Source organism: Pleurodeles waltl, chromosome 12 (assembly GCF_031143425.1).
Source record: "Pleurodeles waltl isolate 20211129_DDA chromosome 12, aPleWal1.hap1.20221129, whole genome shotgun sequence".
Taxonomy (NCBI): Eukaryota; Metazoa; Chordata; class Amphibia; order Caudata; family Salamandridae; genus Pleurodeles; species Pleurodeles waltl.
In genome coordinates, this window is record NC_090451.1 from 126228127 (window position 1) to 126250058 (window position 21932).

General features: G+C 42.6%; 7 non-coding genes across 7 annotated transcripts; 5 read left to right on the forward strand and 2 right to left on the reverse strand.

The window, feature by feature from the left end:
• The first annotated feature begins 2683 nt into the window (after positions 1-2683).
• On the forward strand, positions 2684-2765 carry TRNAL-AAG (transfer RNA leucine (anticodon AAG)). Its single transcript has one exon. It is a non-coding gene; the product is annotated as a tRNA-Leu (tRNA).
• Positions 2766-6886: 4121 nt separating this feature from the next.
• TRNAL-AAG (transfer RNA leucine (anticodon AAG)) lies at positions 6887-6968 on the forward strand. The gene has a single exon. It is a non-coding gene; the product is annotated as a tRNA-Leu (tRNA).
• A 380-nt stretch (positions 6969-7348) lies between these two features.
• Positions 7349-7430, reverse strand: TRNAS-UGA (transfer RNA serine (anticodon UGA)). Its single transcript has one exon. It is a non-coding gene; the product is annotated as a tRNA-Ser (tRNA).
• Positions 7431-11081: 3651 nt separating this feature from the next.
• Positions 11082-11164, forward strand: TRNAL-AAG (transfer RNA leucine (anticodon AAG)). The gene has a single exon. It is a non-coding gene; the product is annotated as a tRNA-Leu (tRNA).
• A 380-nt stretch (positions 11165-11544) lies between these two features.
• TRNAS-UGA (transfer RNA serine (anticodon UGA)) lies at positions 11545-11626 on the reverse strand. The gene has a single exon. It is a non-coding gene; the product is annotated as a tRNA-Ser (tRNA).
• A 3659-nt stretch (positions 11627-15285) lies between these two features.
• On the forward strand, positions 15286-15367 carry TRNAL-AAG (transfer RNA leucine (anticodon AAG)). The gene has a single exon. It is a non-coding gene; the product is annotated as a tRNA-Leu (tRNA).
• A 4121-nt stretch (positions 15368-19488) lies between these two features.
• TRNAL-AAG (transfer RNA leucine (anticodon AAG)) lies at positions 19489-19570 on the forward strand. The gene has a single exon. It is a non-coding gene; the product is annotated as a tRNA-Leu (tRNA).
• Positions 19571-21932: the final 2362 nt, after the last annotated feature.

Below are 21932 nucleotides of genomic sequence, written 5' to 3' on the forward strand. Positions count from 1 at the left end.
TTCAAAAATGTTTAGGTTACTGGGACCCAGCATTGGTTTCACACCCATTTCTGTCACTGACTGGAAGGAGGCTAAAAGCACACAAAATCGTAAAAATGGGGTATGTCCCAGTAAAATGCCAAAATTGTGTTGAAAAATTGGGTTTTCTGATTCAAGTCTGCCTGTCCCTGAAAGCTGGGAAGCTGGTGATTTTAGCAGTGCAAACCCTTTGTTGATGCCAATTTCAGGGACAAAAACCACAAGCCTTCTTCTCCAGCCCTTTTTTCCATTTTTTTCTTTTTTAAAACAAAATGTTTCCGTATTTTGGCTAATTTCTTGGTCTCCTTCAGGGGAACCCACAAAGTCTGGGTACCTCTAGAATCCCTAGGATGTTGGAAAAAAAGGACGCAAATTTGGCGTGGATAGCTTATGTGGACAAAAATCTATGAGGGCCTAAGCGCGCCCTGCCCCAAATAGCCAAAAAAATGCCTGGCACCTGAGGGGGAAAAGGCTGGCAGCGAAGGGGTTAAAATGCACTATTTTATTCCAATTTCTTCACTTAGCTTCAGATGAACTATTTTTCCCTCCCACCAACTCCTTTCAAAGTGCACCAGCCACCACTGCCTTGGGTGGGACAGATTGTTTTCGATTGCAGTATGGCAGATTGTTTTGGATTGCAGTGTGGTAGTTTGTTTTTGATTGGAGTGCAGCAGATTGCAGTGGGGTAGATTGTTTTGAATTGGAGTAGGGGAGATTGTTTTGAAGTGGAGTCGGGCAGATTGGAGTGGGGCAGATTGTTTTGGATCGAAGTGGGACAGATTGTTTTGGAGTGGTGCAGATTGTTTTTTATTATAGTGGGGCACATTGGAGTGAGACAGATTTGCTTGGGGTGGGTGGAGAGGATTGGAGTAGGATGAGTTAGAGTGGATTGGATTCGGGTGAGTGATTTGGACTGGAGTGAGGTGGATTAGTGTGGGTGAAGTGGTCTGGATGGGGTGGATTGTAGTGGGGAAGATTGGAGTGGGGTGGATTGAAGTGTACCGCAGGATTATGTGTTAAAGATTAATTTCAGAATTTACACATAATAAAGAAACACTGTTGATTTGCAATATTTTAAACGAGCTAATCGTCATCTTTTGAGAAGAGTGCCCACGAACAAAAGCAAAAGAAAACATGCGTGGAACGTGGGAAAAGACGATTTGGCAAAATAAAAGAAAGTTCGATTTAAATTTAAAACTTAACAGTTTTGGTTGTCCTGCTGGGCATGTTTTTGCCAGTCACAAGCCTTCTGTTTGCAGGGCACTAGAAGGTAAAAGGAAAAAATAGTACCTTGATCAGGTGGGGAGCAGCGGTCAGGCACTGATTAAGCTGAATCAATCAACGCTTGGTCGCTGCTCTACAGAGAGGAACGGAAATGATGCAAGACATGCCTTGATGAATTAGGAAACTGTAAAGAAGAGTGCCACATAAATAAAAAAATGGTGAGAGACATGCGGGCTCCAAGCCCTTTACTGAATACTACAGAGTCTATCAAGCGAGACCCTAAAAAGGTCAGTTAGTTAAAATAAACAAACATTGTTACTTCTAAAAATCAATATTCCAAGGACGCCTAGATGGTCGTCAAGCAAAAAGTTCCTAGTGCATGGAGGGGCTTATGGTAGTTCTGAAGAGAGGCAAAGGACTTGGTCAGAGGGTGGCCTTGTTGGTGTGGTAGGGAAGCAATACCTCAAACATTATTACTGGGGTAGGGGAACTTGCAATTCGGAGTAATGAAAATTATCACAAAGCAATCAAGTAATTCCACATCAAAATAACAAGCGTGCGGGCTGACAACCATGCTCTCAGCATCAACGAGCGCAGAGTGAAGTGAATTTTACCATCCTCTGTGCATTTTTATTGCGAGGCTCATTTACATTTGACTTGGCGCGCAGAACGAGTGAGAACCAGGTCAATAGAAACAAAAATCATCTATTTAAAAAGTTTAGTTTCACGTGGGCCTGTTGTCCTTACTTCTTTCAGAATAGCTTTTGAACCTCTGTCCTGTGTGTGTCTGTGACTGTCACGTGAAAGGCAGTCAGGGCATCCAGGTGGACCCCATGTCACCTGGAGCACCGCCCACCAGTGCTGGAGTTTTAAACAGCACCCGGTTGCATTTTGGGACTTGTGCCTTTTCAATGTGAGCTCAAAGACGGGAGCCTGTGAAATTCTATTGGCTAAAAAATATTAACAGCGGAATGTGAATAGGCCACACAAGACATGACGTCACTGGAAAGCTAAACAGTATGTTGGGGAGACTGGGTGCGGCAATAGGGCTGATGTCATGAATACGTGCAACTCCTCAGTTATTTTTGAATGAACTGCTCATTCATTAGATCCCACCCAAAGAAATGAGCCCACCGGTATGAACACTTGTTTCATTAGAAAATGATGGAGTCACATTGCCTATGTAGAGCAGGTGCTTATACCTTGGTTGGAAGTCATTGCTCGGAGAGTGTTGTCTTTTAAGGTGATTGCACTAGGTCCGAGCAGGTGGGAGAAGACTTGTGCAGTGACTGAGTAAGAGAGATAACCTTCAATTACCACATCACCCTCCCGACATTGTAATCATGTCCATGAAATGGTTTATCAACTCGACTTTCCACACTAAGTGAGGAGACTCAGGGTTACGGTGCTCATGAAGTGCACAGACACACTGAGAGCAACAGGTAGCGTGGCCGAGCGGTCTAAGGCCCTGGATTAAGGCTCCAGTCTCTTTGGAGGCGTGGGTTCAAATCCCACCGCTGCCAGAGATGGATTTTTACAGATCTTAATGACGCATCTCCCTTCTGACCCTTCAATTTGCATAAGCAGTGACTCTACCAATAGGTCCCTAATTTTAAAACTCTTTTACAGTCTCCTTCTAAGTAAACTCCTAAACCGTGGACTCCAAGAAATCGGCTGATTGGCGCTGCTGTTGTTTTGCTTCATTCTGCTTAGATCACCTTCAAATGGAAGGTTTAACAAATCATTTGTTCTCCCCACGCGGTCACCCGCTCTTCTCTCTGCAAAATAAAATCGAACCTCTGTTAAATAAAGATTTAAAGTAAATTATCTATCTTCCCAAATAAAGTTGGTAAATGTGTTCTTCACAGTTATTTTAAAAATCAGGTTTAAAATAAACAACAGAGGTAGTCAGCAGGATTCAAACCCGTGCAGGGAACCCCCAAAGGATTTCAAGCCCATCACCTTAACCACTCGGCCATAACTACCAGCTCTCATTGAGCTCTACCGAAACTTTATATCACAACAAAATTGTGCAAAATGGCCGTGCTGACCTATATATGACTCCATTTAGTAGGATCTCTAACTGTGTGCAAAGGGCACATTGCTATGTTTCTGTCTAAGCTTTGCTTTAGGTCTGAGGTCTTAAGAACCAAAGCAGGCTCCACGCACACTTGCCTGCACAAAAAAACAAGCATTTGCAATGCGAAAGGTCTCACATTTGTGAGAGTTAGAGCTATTGGCGTTGCAAATGACAATGTCTTTTACCTAGGTTTTGGTTTTCTTTGGGAACATTTGATGTGTCCACGTTGTGTTTTGGGGCACTTCCTGTCGCGGGCGCTAGGCCTACCCACACAAGTGAGGTAAAAAATGTTATCGGGAGACTTGGGGAAACATAGAATAGCAAAACAAGAGTTACTGCCCCTTGTCTTTATCTACATTTTTTCCTTCCAAATATAAGACAGTGTGTAAAAAAGACGTCTATTTGAGAAATGCCCTTTAATTCGCATGCTAGTGTGGGCACCCCAGAATTCAGAGATGTGCAAATAACCACTGCTCCTTCACTCCTTATCTTGTGCCCATTTTGGAAATAGAAAGGTTTTCTTGATACCTTTTTTTCACTCTATATACTTCGGCAAATTAATTGCAGTATACCCGGTATAGAATGAAAACCCACTGCAAGGTGCAGCTCATTTATTTTCTCTGGATACCTAGGGTTCTTGATGAACCTACAAGCCCTATATATCCCCGCAACCAGAAGAGTCCAGCAGGCGTAATGGTATATTGCTTTCAAAAATCTGACATTGCAGAAAAAAGTTACAGAGTAAAACGTAGAGGAAAATGGCTGTTTTTTTCTTCTCGATTTCAAATTTTTTTTTTTATTTCAGTTGTTATTTTCTGTAGGAAACACTTGTAAGATCTACACAAGTTACCCATTGCTGAATTCAGAATGTTGTCTTCTTTTCAAAAATGTTTAGGTTACTGGGACCCAGCATTGGTTTCACACCCATTTCTGTCACTGACTGGAAGGAGGCTAAAAGCACACAAAATCGTAAAAATGGGGTATGTCCCAGTAAAATGCCAAAATTGTGTTGAAAAATTGGGTTTTCTGATTCAAGTCTGCCTGTCCCTGAAAGCTGGGAAGCTGGTGATTTTAGCAGTGCAAACCCTTTGTTGATGCCAATTTCAGGGACAAAAACCACAAGCCTTCTTCTCCAGCCCTTTTTTCCATTTTTTTCTTTTTTAAAACAAAATTTTTACTGTATTTTGGCTAATTTCTTGGTCTCCTTCAGGGGAACCCACAAAGTCTGGGTACCTCTAGAATCCCTAGGATGTTGGAAAAAAAGGACGCAAATTTGGCGTGGATAGCTTATGTGGACAAAAATCTATGAGGGCCTAAGCGCGCCCTGCCCCAAATAGCCAAAAAAATGCCTGGCACCTGAGGGGGAAAAGGCTGGCAGCGAAGGGGTTAAAATGCACTATTTTATTCCAATTTCTTCACTTAGCTTCAGATGAACTATTTTTCCCTCCCACCAACTCCTTTCAAAGTGCACCAGCCACCACTGCCTTGGGTGGGACAGATTGTTTTCGATTGCAGTATGGCAGATTGTTTTGGATTGCAGTGTGGTAGTTTGTTTTTGATTGGAGTGCAGCAGATTGCAGTGGGGTAGATTGTTTTGAATTGGAGTAGGGGAGATTGTTTTGAAGTGGAGTCGGGCAGATTGGAGTGGGGCAGATTGTTTTGGATCGAAGTGGGACAGATTGTTTTGGAGTGGTGCAGATTGTTTTTTATTATAGTGGGGCACATTGGAGTGAGACAGATTTGCTTGGGGTGGGTGGAGAGGATTGGAGTAGGATGAGTTAGAGTGGATTGGATTCAGGTGAGTGATTTGGACTGGAGTGAGGTGGATTAGTGTGGGTGAAGTGGTCTGGATGGGGTGGATTGTAGTGGGGAAGATTGGAGTGGGGTGGATTGAAGTGTACCGCAGGATTATGTGTTAAAGATTAATTTCAGAATTTACACATAATAAAGAAACACTGTTGATTTGCAATATTTTAAACGAGCTAATCGTCATCTTTTGAGAAGAGTGCCCACGAACAAAAGCAAAAGAAAACATGCGTGGAACGTGGGAAAAGACGATTTGGCAAAATAAAAGAAAGTTCGATTTAAATTTAAAACTTAACAGTTTTGGTTGTCCTGCTGGGCATGTTTTTGCCAGTCACAAGCCTTCTGTTTGCAGGGCACTAGAAGGTAAAAGGAAAAAATAGTACCTTGATCAGGTGGGGAGCAGCGGTCAGGCACTGATTAAGCTGAATCAATCAACGCTTGGTCGCTGCTCTACAGAGAGGAACGGAAATGATGCAAGACATGCCTTGATGAATTAGGAAACTGTAAAGAAGAGTGCCACATAAATAAAAAAATGGTGAGAGACATGCGGGCTCCAAGCCCTTTACTGAATACTACAGAGTCTATCAAGCGAGACCCTAAAAAGGTCAGTTAGTTAAAATAAACAAACATTGTTACTTCTAAAAATCAATATTCCAAGGACGCCTAGATGGTCGTCAAGCAAAAAGTTCCTAGTGCATGGAGGGGCTTATGGTAGTTCTGAAGAGAGGCAAAGGACTTGGTCAGAGGGTGGCCTTCTTGGTGTGGTAGGGAAGCAATACCTCAAACATTATTACTGGGGTAGGGGAACTTGCAATTCGGAGTAATGAAAATTATCACAAAGCAATCAAGTAATTCCACATCAAAATAACAAGCGTGCGGGCTGACAACCATGCTCTCAGCATCAACGAGCGCAGAGTGAAGTGAATTTTACCATCCTCTGTGCATTTTTATTGCGAGGCTCATTTACATTTGACTTGGCGCGCAGAACGAGTGAGAACCAGGTCAATAGAAACAAAAATCATCTATTTAAAAAGTTTAGTTTCACGTGGGCCTGTTGTCCTTACTTCTTTCAGAATAGCTTTTGAACCTCTGTCCTGTGTGTGTCTGTGACTGTCACGTGAAAGGCAGTCAGGGCATCCAGGTGGACCCCATGTCACCTGGAGCACCGCCCACCAGTGCTGGAGTTTTAAACAGCACCCGGTTGCATTTTGGGACTTGTGCCTTTTCAATGTGAGCTCAAAGACGGGAGCCTGTGAAATTCTATTGGCTAAAAAATATTAACAGCGGAATGTGAATAGGCCACACAAGACATGACGTCACTGGAAAGCTAAACAGTATGTTGGGGAGACTGGGTGCGGCAATAGGGCTGATGTCATGAATACGTGCAACTCCTCAGTTATTTTTGAATGAACTGCTCATTCATTAGATCCCACCCAAAGAAATGAGCCCACCGGTATGAACACTTGTTTCATTAGAAAATGATGGAGTCACATTGCCTATGTAGAGCAGGTGCTTATACCTTGGTTGGAAGTCATTGCTCGGAGAGTGTTGTCTTTTAAGGTGATTGCACTAGGTCCGAGCAGGTGGGAGAAGACTTGTGCAGTGACTGAGTAAGAGAGATAACCTTCAATTACCACATCACCCTCCCGACATTGTAATCATGTCCATGAAATGGTTTATCAACTCGACTTTCCACACTAAGTGAGGAGACTCAGGGTTACGGTGCTCATGAAGTGCACAGACACACTGAGAGCAACAGGTAGCGTGGCCGAGCGGTCTAAGGCGCTGGATTAAGGCTCCAGTCTCTTTGGAGGCGTGGGTTCAAATCCCACCGCTGCCAGAGATGGATTTTTACAGATCTTAATGACGCATCTCCCTTCTGACCCTTCAATTTGCATAAGCAGTGACTCTACCAATAGGTCCCTAATTGTAAAACTCTTTTACAGTCTCCTTCTAAGTAAACTCCTAAACCGTGGACTCCAAGAAATCGGCTGATTGGCGCTGCTGTTGTTTTGCTTCATTCTGCTTAGATCATCTTCAAATGGAAGGTTTAACAAATCATTTGTTCTCCCCACGCGGTCACCCGCTCTTCTCTCTGCAAAATAAAATCGAACCTCTGTTAAATAAAGATTTAAAGTAAATTATCTATCTTCCCAAATAAAGTTGGTAAATGTGTTCTTCACAGTTATTTTAAAAATCAGGTTTAAAATAAACAACAGAGGTAGTCAGCAGGATTCAAACCCGTGCAGGGAACCCCCAAAGGATTTCAAGTCCATCACCTTAACCACTCGGCCATAACTACCAGCTCTCATTGAGCTCTACCGAAACTTTATATCACAACAAAATTGTGCAAAATGGCCGTGCAGACCTATATATGACTCCATTTAGTAGGATCTCTAACTGTGTGCAAAGGGCACATTGCTATGTTTCTGTCTAAGCTTTGCTTTAGGTCTGAGGTCTTAAGAACCAAAGCAGGCTCCACGCACACTTGCCTGCACAAAAAAACAAGCATTTGCAATGCGAAAGGTCTCACATTTGTGAGAGTTAGAGCTATTGGCGTTGCAAATGACAATGTCTTTTACCTAGGTTTTGGTTTTCTTTGGCAAAATTTGATGTGTCCACGTTGTGTTTTGGGGCACTTCCTGTCTCGGGCGCTAGGCCTACCCACACAAGTGAGGTAAAAAATGTTATCGGGAGACTTGGGGAAACATAGAATAGCAAAACAAGAGTTACTGCCCCTTGTCTTTATCTACATTTTTTCCTTCCAAATATAAGACAGTGTGTAAAAAAGACGTCTATTTGAGAAATGCCCTTTAATTCGCATGCTAGTGTGGGCACCCCAGAATTCAGAGATGTGCAAATAACCACTGCTCCTTCACTCCTTATCTTGTGCCCATTTTGGAAATAGAAAGGTTTTCTTGATACCTTTTTTTCACTCTATATACTTCGGCAAATTAATTGCAGTATACCCGGTATAGAATGAAAACCCACTGCAAGGTGCAGCTCATTTATTTTCTCTGGATACCTAGGGTTCTTGATGAACCTACAAGCCCTATATATCCCCGCAACCAGAAGAGTCCAGCAGGCGTAATGGTATATTGCTTTCAAAAATCTGACATTGCAGAAAAAAGTTACAGAGTAAAACGTAGAGGAAAATGGCTGTTTTTTTCTTCTCAATTTCAATATTTTTTTTTTATTTCAGTTGTTATTTTCTGTAGGAAACACTTGTAAGATCTACACAAGTTACCCATTGCTGAATTCAGAATGTTGTCTTCTTTTCAAAAATGTTTAGGTTACTGGGACCCAGCATTGGTTTCACACCCATTTCTGTCACTGACTGGAAGGAGGCTAAAAGCACACAAAATCGTAAAAATGGGGTATGTCCCAGTAAAATGCCAAAATTGTGTTGAAAAATTGGGTTTTCTGATTCAAGTCTGCCTGTCCCTGAAAGCTGGGAAGCTGGTGATTTTAGCAGTGCAAACCCTTTGTTGATGCCAATTTCAGGGACAAAAACCACAAGCCTTCTTCTCCAGCCCTTTTTTCCATTTTTTTCTTTTTTAAAACAAAATGTTTCCGTATTTTGGCTAATTTCTTGGTCTCCTTCAGGGGAACCCACAAAGTCTGGGTACCTCTAGAATCCCTAGGATGTTGGAAAAAAAGGACGCAAATTTGGCGTGGATAGCTTATGTGGACAAAAATCTATGAGGGCCTAAGCGCGCCCTGCCCCAAATAGCCAAAAAAATGCCTGGCACCTGAGGGGGAAAAGGCTGGCAGCGAAGGGGTTAAAATGCACTATTTTATTCCAATTTCTTCACTTAGCTTCAGATGAACTATTTTTCCCTCCCACCAACTCCTTTCAAAGTGCACCAGCCACCACTGCCTTGGGTGGGACAGATTGTTTTCGATTGCAGTATGGCAGATTGTTTTGGATTGCAGTGTGGTAGTTTGTTTTTGATTGGAGTGCAGCAGATTGCAGTGGGGTAGATTGTTTTGAATTGGAGTAGGGGAGATTGTTTTGAAGTGGAGTCGGGCAGATTGGAGTGGGGCAGATTGTTTTGGATCGAAGTGGGACAGATTGTTTTGGAGTGGTGCAGATTGTTTTTTATTATAGTGGGGCACATTGGAGTGAGACAGATTTGCTTGGGGTGGGTGGAGAGGATTGGAGTAGGATGAGTTAGAGTGGATTGGATTCGGGTGAGTGATTTAGACTGGAGTGAGGTGGATTAGTGTGGGTGAAGTGGTCTGGATGGGGTGGATTGTAGTGGGGAAGATTGGAGTGGGGTGGATTGAAGTGTACCGCAGGATTATGTGTTAAAGATTAATTTCAGAATTTACACATAATAAAGAAACACTGTTGATTTGCAATATTTTAAACGAGCTAATCGTCATCTTTTGAGAAGAGTGCCCACGAACAAAAGCAAAAGAAAACATGCGTGGAACGTGGGAAAAGACGATTTGGCAAAATAAAAGAAAGTTCGATTTAAATTTAAAACTTAACAGTTTTGGTTGTCCTGCTGGGCATGTTTTTGCCAGTCACAAGCCTTCTGTTTGCAGGGCACTAGAAGGTAAAAGGAAAAAATAGTACCTTGATCAGGTGGGGAGCAGCGGTCAGGCACTGATTAAGCTGAATCAATCAACGCTTGGTCGCTGCTCTACAGAGAGGAACGGAAATGATGCAAGACATGCCTTGATGAATTAGGAAACTGTAAAGAAGAGTGCCACATAAATAAAAAAATGGTGAGAGACATGCGGGCTCCAAGCCCTTTACTGAATACTACAGAGTCTATCAAGCGAGACCCTAAAAAGGTCAGTTAGTTAAAATAAACAAACATTGTTACTTCTAAAAATCAATATTCCAAGGACGCCTAGATGGTCGTCAAGCAAAAAGTTCCTAGTGCATGGAGGGGCTTATGGTAGTTCTGAAGAGAGGCAAAGGACTTGGTCAGAGGGTGGCCTTGTTGGTGTGGTAGGGAAGCAATACCTCAAACATTATTACTGGGGTAGGGGAACTTGCAATTCGGAGTAATGAAAATTATCACAAAGCAATCAAGTAATTCCACATCAAAATAACAAGCGTGCGGGCTGACAACCATGCTCTCAGCATCAACGAGCGCAGAGTGAAGTGAATTTTACCATCCTCTGTGCATTTTTATTGCGAGGCTCATTTACATTTGACTTGGCGCGCAGAACGAGTGAGAACCAGGTCAATAGAAACAAAAATCATCTATTTAAAAAGTTTAGTTTCACGTGGGCCTGTTGTCCTTACTTCTTTCAGAATAGCTTTTGAACCTCTGTCCTGTGTGTGTCTGTGACTGTCACGTGAAAGGCAGTCAGGGCATCCAGGTGGACCCCATGTCACCTGGAGCACCGCCCACCAGTGCTGGAGTTTTAAACAGCACCCGGTTGCATTTTGGGACTTGTGCCTTTTCAATGTGAGCTCAAAGACGGGAGCCTGTGAAATTCTATTGGCTAAAAAATATTAACAGCGGAATGTGAATAGGCCACACAAGACATGACGTCACTGGAAAGCTAAACAGTATGTTGGGGAGACTGGGTGCGGCAATAGGGCTGATGTCATGAATACGTGCAACTCCTCAGTTATTTTTGAATGAACTGCTCATTCATTAGATCCCACCCAAAGAAATGAGCCCACCGGTATGAACACTTGTTTCATTAGAAAATGATGGAGTCACATTGCCTATGTAGAGCAGGTGCTTATACCTTGGTTGGAAGTCATTGCTCGGAGAGTGTTGTCTTTTAAGGTGATTGCACTAGGTCCGAGCAGGTGGGAGAAGACTTGTGCAGTGACTGAGTAAGAGAGATAACCTTCAATTACCACATCACCCTCCCGACATTGTAATCATGTCCATGAAATGGTTTATCAACTCGACTTTCCACACTAAGTGAGGAGACTCAGGGTTACGGTGCTCATGAAGTGCACAGACACACTGAGAGCAACAGTGGCCGAGCGGTCTAAGGCGCTGGATTAAGGCTCCAGTCTCTTTGGAGGCGTGGGTTCAAATCCCACCGCTGCCAGAGATGGATTTTTACAGATCTTAATGACGCATCTCCCTTCTGACCCTTCAATTTGCATAAGCAGTGACTCTACCAATAGGTCCCTAATTGTAAAACTCTTTTACAGTCTCCTTCTAAGTAAACTCCTAAACCGTGGACTCCAAGAAATCGGCTGATTGGCGCTGCTGTTGTTTTGCTTCATTCTGCTTAGATCATCTTCAAATGGAAGGTTTAACAAATCATTTGTTCTCCCCACGCGGTCACCCGCTCTTCTCTCTGCAAAATAAAATCGAACCTCTGTTAAATAAAGATTTAAAGTAAATTATCTATCTTCCCAAATAAAGTTGGTAAATGTGTTCTTCACAGTTATTTTAAAAATCAGGTTTAAAATAAACAACAGAGGTAGTCAGCAGGATTCAAACCCGTGCAGGGAACCCCCAAAGGATTTCAAGTCCATCACCTTAACCACTCGGCCATAACTACCAGCTCTCATTGAGCTCTACCGAAACTTTATATCACAACAAAATTGTGCAAAATGGCCGTGCAGACCTATATATGACTCCATTTAGTAGGATCTCTAACTGTGTGCAAAGGGCACATTGCTATGTTTCTGTCTAAGCTTTGCTTTAGGTCTGAGGTCTTAAGAACCAAAGCAGGCTCCACGCACACTTGCCTGCACAAAAAAACAAGCATTTGCAATGCGAAAGGTCTCACATTTGTGAGAGTTAGAGCTATTGGCGTTGCAAATGACAATGTCTTTTACCTAGGTTTTGGTTTTCTTTGGGAAAATTTGATGTGTCCACGTTGTGTTTTGGGGCACTTCCTGTCGCGGGCGCTAGGCCTACCCACACAAGTGAGGTAAAAAATGTTATCGGGAGACTTGGGGAAACATAGAATAGCAAAACAAGAGTTACTGCCCCTTGTCTTTATCTACATTTTTTCCTTCCAAATATAAGACAGTGTGTAAAAAAGACGTCTATTTGAGAAATGCCCTTTAATTCGCATGCTAGTGTGGGCACCCCAGAATTCAGAGATGTGCAAATAACCACTGCTCCTTCACTCCTTATCTTGTGCCCATTTTGGAAATAGAAAGGTTTTCTTGATACCTTTTTTTCACTCTATATACTTCGGCAAATTAATTGCAGTATACCCGGTATAGAATGAAAACCCACTGCAAGGTGCAGCTCATTTATTTTCTCTGGATACCTAGGGTTCTTGATGAACCTACAAGCCCTATATATCCCCGCAACCAGAAGAGTCCAGCAGGCGTAATGGTATATTGCTTTCAAAAATCTGACATTGCAGAAAAAAGTTACAGAGTAAAACGTAGAGGAAAATGGCTGTTTTTTTCTTCTCAATTTCAATATTTTTTTTTTATTTCAGTTGTTATTTTCTGTAGGAAACACTTGTAAGATCTACACAAGTTACCCATTGCTGAATTCAGAATGTTGTCTTCTTTTCAAAAATGTTTAGGTTACTGGGACCCAGCATTGGTTTCACACCCATTTCTGTCACTGACTGGAAGGAGGCTAAAAGCACACAAAATCGTAAAAATGGGGTATGTCCCAGTAAAATGCCAAAATTGTGTTGAAAAATTGGGTTTTCTGATTCAAGTCTGCCTGTCCCTGAAAGCTGGGAAGCTGGTGATTTTAGCAGTGCAAACCCTTTGTTGATGCCAATTTCAGGGACAAAAACCACAAGCCTTCTTCTCCAGCCCTTTTTTCCATTTTTTTCTTTTTTAAAACAAAATGTTTACCGTATTTTGGCTAATTTCTTGGTCTCCTTCAGGGGAACCCACAAAGTCTGGGTACCTCTAGAATCCCTAGGATGTTGGAAAAAAAGGACGCAAATTTGGCGTGGATAGCTTATGTGGACAAAAATCTATGAGGGCCTAAGCGCGCCCTGCCCCAAATAGCCAAAAAAATGCCTGCCACCTGAGGGGGAAAAGGCTGGCAGCGAAGGGGTTAAAATGCACTATTTTATTCCAATTTCTTCACTTAGCTTCAGATGAACTATTTTTCCCTCCCACCAACTCCTTTCAAAGTGCACCAGCCACCACTGCCTTGGGTGGGACAGATTGTTTTCGATTGCAGTATGGCAGATTGTTTTGGATTGCAGTGTGGTAGTTTGTTTTTGATTGGAGTGCAGCAGATTGCAGTGGGGTAGATTGTTTTGAATTGGAGTAGGGGAGATTGTTTTGAAGTGGAGTCGGGCAGATTGGAGTGGGGCAGATTGTTTTGGATCGAAGTGGGACAGATTGTTTTGGAGTGGTGCAGATTGTTTTTTATTATAGTGGGGCACATTGGAGTGAGACAGATTTGCTTGGGGTGGGTGGAGAGGATTGGAGTAGGATGAGTTAGAGTGGATTGGATTCGGGTGAGTGATTTGGACTGGAGTGAGGTGGATTAGTGTGGGTGAAGTGGTCTGGATGGGGTGGATTGTAGTGGGGAAGATTGGAGTGGGGTGGATTGAAGTGTACCGCAGGATTATGTGTTAAAGATTAATTTCAGAATTTACACATAATAAAGAAACACTGTTGATTTGCAATATTTTAAACGAGCTAATCGTCATCTTTTGAGAAGAGTGCCCACGAACAAAAGCAAAAGAAAACATGCGTGGAACGTGGGAAAAGACGATTTGGCAAAATAAAAGAAAGTTCGATTTAAATTTAAAACTTAACAGTTTTGGTTGTCCTGCTGGGCATGTTTTTGCCAGTCACAAGCCTTCTGTTTGCAGGGCACTAGAAGGTAAAAGGAAAAAATAGTACCTTGATCAGGTGGGGAGCAGCGGTCAGGCACTGATTAAGCTGAATCAATCAACGCTTGGTCGCTGCTCTACAGAGAGGAACGGAAATGATGCAAGACATGCCTTGATGAATTAGGAAACTGTAAAGAAGAGTGCCACATAAATAAAAAAATGGTGAGAGACATGCGGGCTCCAAGCCCTTTACTGAATACTACAGAGTCTATCAAGCGAGACCCTAAAAAGGTCAGTTAGTTAAAATAAACAAACATTGTTACTTCTAAATATCAATATTCCAAGGACGCCTAGATGGTCGTCAAGCAAAAAGTTCCTAGTGCATGGAGGGGCTTATGGTAGTTCTGAAGAGAGGCAAAGGACTTGGTCAGAGGGTGGCCTTGTTGGTGTGGTAGGGAAGCAATACCTCAAACATTATTACTGGGGTAGGGGAGCTTGCAATTCGGAGTAATGAAAATAATCACAAAGCAATCAAGTAATTCCACATCAAAATAACAAGCGTGCGGGCTGACAACCATGCTCTCAGCATCAACGAGCGCAGAGTGAAGTGAATTTTACCATCCTCTGTGCATTTTTATTGCGGGGCTCATTTACATTTGACTTGGCGCGCAGAACGAGTGAGAACCCGGTCAATAGAAACAAAAATCATCTATTTAAAAAGTTTAGTTTCACGTGGGCCTGTTGTCCTTACTTCTTTCAGAATAGCTTTTGAACCTCTGTCCTGTGTGTGTCTGTGACTGTCACGTGAAAGGCAGTCAGGGCATCCAGGTGGGCCCCATGTCACCTGGGGCACCGCCCACCAGTGCTGGAGTTTTAAACAGCACCCGGTTGCATTTTGGGACTTGTGCCTTTTCAATGTGAGCTCAAAGACGGGAGCCTGTGAAATTCTATTGGCTAAAAAATATTAACAGCGGAATGTGAATAGGCCACACAAGACATGACGTCACTGGAAAGCTAAACAGTATGTTGGGGAGACTGGGTGCGGCAATAGGGCTGATGTCATGAATACGTGCAACTCCTCGGTTATTTTTGAATGAACTGCTCATTCATTAGATCCCACCCAAAGAAATGAGCCCACCAGTATGAACACTTGTTTCATTAGAAAATGATGGAGTCACATTGCCTATGTAGAGCAGGTGCTTATACCTTGGTTGGAAGTCATTGCTCGGAGAGTGTTGTCTTTTAAGGTGATTGCACTAGGTCCGAGCAGGTGGGAGAAGACTTGTGCAGTGACTGAGTAAGAGAGATAACCTTCAATTACCACATCACCCTCCCGACATTGTAATCATGTCCATGAAATGGTTTATCAACTCGACTTTCCACACTAAGTGAGGAGACTCAGGGTTACGGTGCTCATGAAGTGCACAGACACACTGAGAGCAACAGGTAGCGTGGCCGAGCGGTCTAAGGCGCTGGATTAAGGCTCCAGTCTCTTTGGAGGCGTGGGTTCAAATCCCACCGCTGCCAGAGATGGATTTTTACAGATCTTAATGACGCATCTCCCTTCTGACCCTTCAATTTGCATAAGCAGTGACTCTACCAATAGGTCCCTAATTTTAAAACTCTTTTACAGTCTCCTTCTAAGTAAACTCCTAAACCGTGGACTCCAAGAAATCGGCTGATTGGCGCTGCTGTTGTTTTGCTTCATTCTGCTTAGATCACCTTCAAATGGAAGGTTTAACAAATCATTTGTTCTCCCCACGCGGTCACCCGCTCTTCTCTCTGCAAAATAAAATCGAACCTCTGTTAAATAAAGATTTAAAGTAAATTATCTATCTTCCCAAATAAAGTTGGTAAATGTGTTCTTCACAGTTATTTTAAAAATCAGGTTTAAAATAAACAACAGAGGTAGTCAGCAGGATTCAAACCCGTGCAGGGAACCCCCAAAGGATTTCAAGCCCATCACCTTAACCACTCGGCCATAACTACCAGCTCTCATTGAGCTCTACCGAAACTTTATATCACAACAAAATTGTGCAAAATGGCCGTGCAGACCTATATATGACTCCATTTAGTAGGATCTCTAACTGTGTGCAAAGGGCACATTGCTATGTTTCTGTCTAAGCTTTGCTTTAGGTCTGAGGTCTTAAGAACCAAAGCAGGCTCCACGCACACTTGCCTGCACAAAAAAACAAGCATTTGCAATGCGAAAGGTCTCACATTTGTGAGAGTTAGAGCTATTGGCGTTGCAAATGACAATGTCTTTTACCTAGGTTTTGGTTTTCTTTGGGAAAATTTGATGTGTCCACGTTGTGTTTTGGGGCACTTCCTGTCGCGGGCGCTAGGCCTACCCACACAAGTGAGGTAAAAAATGTTATCGGGAGACTTGGGGAAACATAGAATAGCAAAACAAGAGTTACTGCCCCTTGTCTTTATCTACATTTTTTCCTTCCAAATATAAGACAGTGTGTAAAAAAGACGTCTATTTGAGAAATGCCCTTTAATTTGCATGCTAGTGTGGGCACCCCAGAATTCAGAGATGTGCAAATAACCACTGCTCCTTCACTCCTTATCTTGTGCCCATTTTGGAAATAGAAAGGTTTTCTTGATACCTTTTTTTCACTCTATATACTTCGGCAAATTAATTGCAGTATACCCGGTATAGAATGAAAACCCACTGCAAGGTGCAGCTCATTTATTTTCTCTGGATACCTAGGGTTCTTGATGAACCTACAAGCCCTATATATCCCCGCAACCAGAAGAGTCCAGCAGGCGTAATGGTATATTGCTTTCAAAAATCTGACATTGCAGAAAAAAGTTACAGAGTAAAACGTAGAGGAAAATGGCTGTTTTTTTCTTCTCAATTTCAATATTTTTTTTTTATTTCAGTTGTTATTTTCTGTAGGAAACACTTGTAAGATCTACACAAGTTACCCATTGCTGAATTCAGAATGTTGTCTTCTTTTCAAAAATGTTTAGGTTACTGGGACCCAGCATTGGTTTCACACCCATTTCTGTCACTGACTGGAAGGAGGCTAAAAGCACACAAAATCGTAAAAATGGGGTATGTCCCAGTAAAATGCCAAAATTGTGTTGAAAAATTGGGTTTTCTGATTCAAGTCTGCCTGTCCCTGAAAGCTGGGAAGCTGGTGATTTTAGCAGTGCAAACCCTTTGTTGATGCCAATTTCAGGGACAAAAACCACAAGCCTTCTTCTCCAGCCCTTTTTTCCATTTTTTTCTTTTTTAAAACAAAATGTTTACCGTATTTTGGCTAATTTCTTGGTCTCCTTCAGGGGAACCCACAAAGTCTGGGTACCTCTAGAATCCCTAGGATGTTGGAAAAAAAGGACGCAAATTTGGCGTGGATAGCTTATGTGGACAAAAATCTATGAGGGCCTAAGCGCGCCCTGCCCCAAATAGCCAAAAAAATGCCTGCCACCTGAGGGGGAAAAGGCTGGCAGCGAAGGGGTTAAAATGCACTATTTTATTCCAATTTCTTCACTTAGCTTCAGATGAACTATTTTTCCCTCCCACCAACTCCTTTCAAAGTGCACCAGCCACCACTGCCTTGGGTGGGACAGATTGTTTTCGATTGCAGTATGGCAGATTGTTTTGGATTGCAGTGTGGTAGTTTGTTTTTGATTGGAGTGCAGCAGATTGCAGTGGGGTAGATTGTTTTGAATTGGAGTAGGGGAGATTGTTTTGAAGTGGAGTCGGGCAGATTGGAGTGGGGCAGATTGTTTTGGATCGAAGTGGGACAGATTGTTTTGGAGTGGTGCAGATTGTTTTTTATTATAGTGGGGCACATTGGAGTGAGACAGATTTGCTTGGGGTGGGTGGAGAGGATTGGAGTAGGATGAGTTAGAGTGGATTGGATTCGGGTGAGTGATTTGGACTGGAGTGAGGTGGATTAGTGTGGGTGAAGTGGTCTGGATGGGGTGGATTGTAGTGGGGAAGATTGGAGTGGGGTGGATTGAAGTGTACCGCAGGATTATGTGTTAAAGATTAATTTCAGAATTTACACATAATAAAGAAACACTGTTGATTTGCAATATTTTAAACGAGCTAATCGTCATCTTTTGAGAAGAGTGCCCACGAACAAAAGCAAAAGAAAACATGCGTGGAACGTGGGAAAAGACGATTTGGCAAAATAAAAGAAAGTTCGATTTAAATTTAAAACTTAACAGTTTTGGTTGTCCTGCTGGGCATGTTTTTGCCAGTCACAAGCCTTCTGTTTGCAGGGCACTAGAAGGTAAAAGGAAAAAATAGTACCTTGATCAGGTGGGGAGCAGCGGTCAGGCACTGATTAAGCTGAATCAATCAACGCTTGGTCGCTGCTCTACAGAGAGGAACGGAAATGATGCAAGACATGCCTTGATGAATTAGGAAACTGTAAAGAAGAGTGCCACATAAATAAAAAAATGGTGAGAGACATGCGGGCTCCAAGCCCTTTACTGAATACTACAGAGTCTATCAAGCGAGACCCTAAAAAGGTCAGTTAGTTAAAATAAACAAACATTGTTACTTCTAAATATCAATATTCCAAGGACGCCTAGATGGTCGTCAAGCAAAAAGTTCCTAGTGCATGGAGGGGCTTATGGTAGTTCTGAAGAGAGGCAAAGGACTTGGTCAGAGGGTGGCCTTGTTGGTGTGGTAGGGAAGCAATACCTCAAACATTATTACTGGGGTAGGGGAACTTGCAATTCGGAGTAATGAAAATAATCACAAAGCAATCAAGTAATTCCACATCAAAATAACAAGCGTGCGGGCTGACAACCATGCTCTCAGCATCAACGAGCGCAGAGTGAAGTGAATTTTACCATCCTCTGTGCATTTTTATTGCGAGGCTCATTTACATTTGACTTGGCGCGCAGAACGAGTGAGAACCCGGTCAATAGAAACAAAAATCATCTATTTAAAAAGTTTAGTTTCACGTGGGCCTGTTGTCCTTACTTCTTTCAGAATAGCTTTTGAACCTCTGTCCTGTGTGTGTCTGTGACTGTCACGTGAAAGGCAGTCAGAGCATCCAGGTGGGCCCCATGTCACCTGGGGCACCGCCCACCAGTGCTGGAGTTTTAAACAGCACCCGGTTGCATTTTGGGACTTGTGCCTTTTCAATGTGAGCTCAAAGACGGGAGCCTGTGAAATTCTATTGGCTAAAAAATATTAACAGCGGAATGTGAATAGGCCACACAAGACATGACGTCACTGGAAAGCTAAACAGTATGTTGGGGAGACTGGGTGCGGCAATAGGGCTGATGTCATGAATACGTGCAACTCCTCGGTTATTTTTGAATGAACTGCTCATTCATTAGATCCCACCCAAAGAAATGAGCCCACCAGTATGAACACTTGTTTCATTAGAAAATGATGGAGTCACATTGCCTATGTAGAGCAGGTGCTTATACCTTGGTTGGAAGTCATTGCTCGGAGAGTGTTGTCTTTTAAGGTGATTGCACTAGGTCCGAGCAGGTGGGAGAAGACTTGTGCAGTGACTGAGTAAGAGAGATAACCTTCAATTACCACATCACCCTCCCGACATTGTAATCATGTCCATGAAATGGTTTATCAACTCGACTTTCCACACTAAGTGAGGAGACTCAGGGTTACGGTGCTCATGAAGTGCACAGACACACTGAGAGCAACAGGTAGCGTGGCCGAGCGGTCTAAGGCGCTGGATTAAGGCTCCAGTCTCTTTGGAGGCGTGGGTTCAAATCCCACCGCTGCCAGAGATGGATTTTTACAGATCTTAATGACGCATCTCCCTTCTGACCCTTCAATTTGCATAAGCAGTGACTCTACCAATAGGTCCCTAATTTTAAAACTCTTTTACAGTCTCCTTCTAAGTAAACTCCTAAACCGTGGACTCCAAGAAATCGGCTGATTGGCGCTGCTGTTGTTTTGCTTCATTCTGCTTAGATCACCTTCAAATGGAAGGTTTAACAAATCATTTGTTCTCCCCACGCGGTCACCCGCTCTTCTCTCTGCAAAATAAAATCGAACCTCTGTTAAATAAAGATTTAAAGTAAATTATCTATCTTCCCAAATAAAGTTGGTAAATGTGTTCTTCACAGTTATTTTAAAAATCAGGTTTAAAATAAACAACAGAGGTAGTCAGCAGGATTCAAACCCGTGCAGGGAACCCCCAAAGGATTTCAAGCCCATCACCTTAACCACTCGGCCATAACTACCAGCTCTCATTGAGCTCTACCGAAACTTTATATCACAACAAAATTGTGCAAAATGGCCGTGCAGACCTATATATGACTCCATTTAGTAGGATCTCTAACTGTGTGCAAAGGGCACATTGCTATGTTTCTGTCTAAGCTTTGCTTTAGGTCTGAGGTCTTAAGAACCAAAGCAGGCTCCACGCACACTTGCCTGCACAAAAAAACAAGCATTTGCAATGCGAAAGGTCTCACATTTGTGAGAGTTAGAGCTATTGGCGTTGCAAATGACAATGTCTTTTACCTAGGTTTTGGTTTTCTTTGGGAAAATTTGATGTGTCCACGTTGTGTTTTGGGGCACTTCCTGTCGCGGGCGCTAGGCCTACCCACACAAGTGAGGTAAAAAATGTTATCGGGAGACTTGGGGAAACATAGAATAGCAAAACAAGAGTTACTGCCCCTTGTCTTTATCTACATTTTTTCCTTCCAAATATAAGACAGTGTGTAAAAAAGACGTCTATTTGAGAAATGCCCTTTAATTTGCATGCTAGTGTGGGCACCCCAGAATTCAGAGATGTGCAAATAACCACTGCTCCTTCACTCCTTATCTTGTGCCCATTTTGGAAATAGAAAGGTTTTCTTGATACCTTTTTTTCACTCTATATACTTCGGCAAATTAATTGCAGTATACCCGGTATAGAATGAAAACCCACTGCAAGGTGCAGCTCATTTATTTTCTCTGGATACCTAGGGTTCTTGATGAACCTACAAGCCCTATATATCCCCGCAACCAGAAGAGTCCAGCAGGCGTAATGGTATATTGCTTTCAAAAATCTGACATTGCAGAAAAAAGTTACAGAGTAAAACGTAGAGGAAAATGGCTGTTTTTTTCTTCTCAATTTCAATATTTTTTTTTTATTTCAGTTGTTATTTTCTGTAGGAAACACTTGTAAGATCTACACAAGTTACCCATTGCTGAATTCAGAATGTTGTCTTCTTTTCAAAAATGTTTAGGTTACTGGGACCCAGCATTGGTTTCACACCCATTTCTGTCACTGACTGGAAGGAGGCTAAAAGCACACAAAATCGTAAAAATGGGGTATGTCCCAGTAAAATGCCAAAATTGTGTTGAAAAATTGGGTTTTCTGATTCAAGTCTGCCTGTCCCTGAAAGCTGGGAAGCTGGTGATTTTAGCAGTGCAAACCCTTTGTTGATGCCAATTTCAGGGACAAAAACCACAAGCCTTCTTCTCCAGCCCTTTTTTCCATTTTTTTCTTTTTTAAAACAAAATGTTTACCGTATTTTGGCTAATTTCTTGGTCTCCTTCAGGGGAACCCACAAAGTCTGGGTACCTCTAGAATCCCTAGGATGTTGGAAAAAAAGGACGCAAATTTGGCGTGGATAGCTTATGTGGACAAAAATCTATGAGGGCCTAAGCGCGCCCTGCCCCAAATAGCCAAAAAAATGCCTGGCACCTGAGGGGGAAAAGGCTGGCAGCGAAGGGGTTAAAATGCACTATTTTATTCCAATTTCTTCACTTAGCTTCAGATGAACTATTTTTCCCTCCCACCAACTCCTTTCAAAGTGCACCAGCCACCACTGCCTTGGGTGGGACAGATTGTTTTCGATTGCAGTATGGCAGATTGTTTTGGATTGCAGTGTGGTAGTTTGTTTTTGATTGGAGTGCAGCAGATTGCAGTGGGGTAGATTGTTTTGAATTGGAGTAGGGGAGATTGTTTTGAAGTGGAGTCGGGCAGATTGGAGTGGGGCAGATTGTTTTGGATCGAAGTGGGACAGATTGTTTTGGAGTGGTGCAGATTGTTTTTTATTATAGTGGGGCACATTGGAGTGAGACAGATTTGCTTGGGGTGGGTGGAGAGGATTGGAGTAGGATGAGTTAGAGTGGATTGGATTCGGGTGAGTG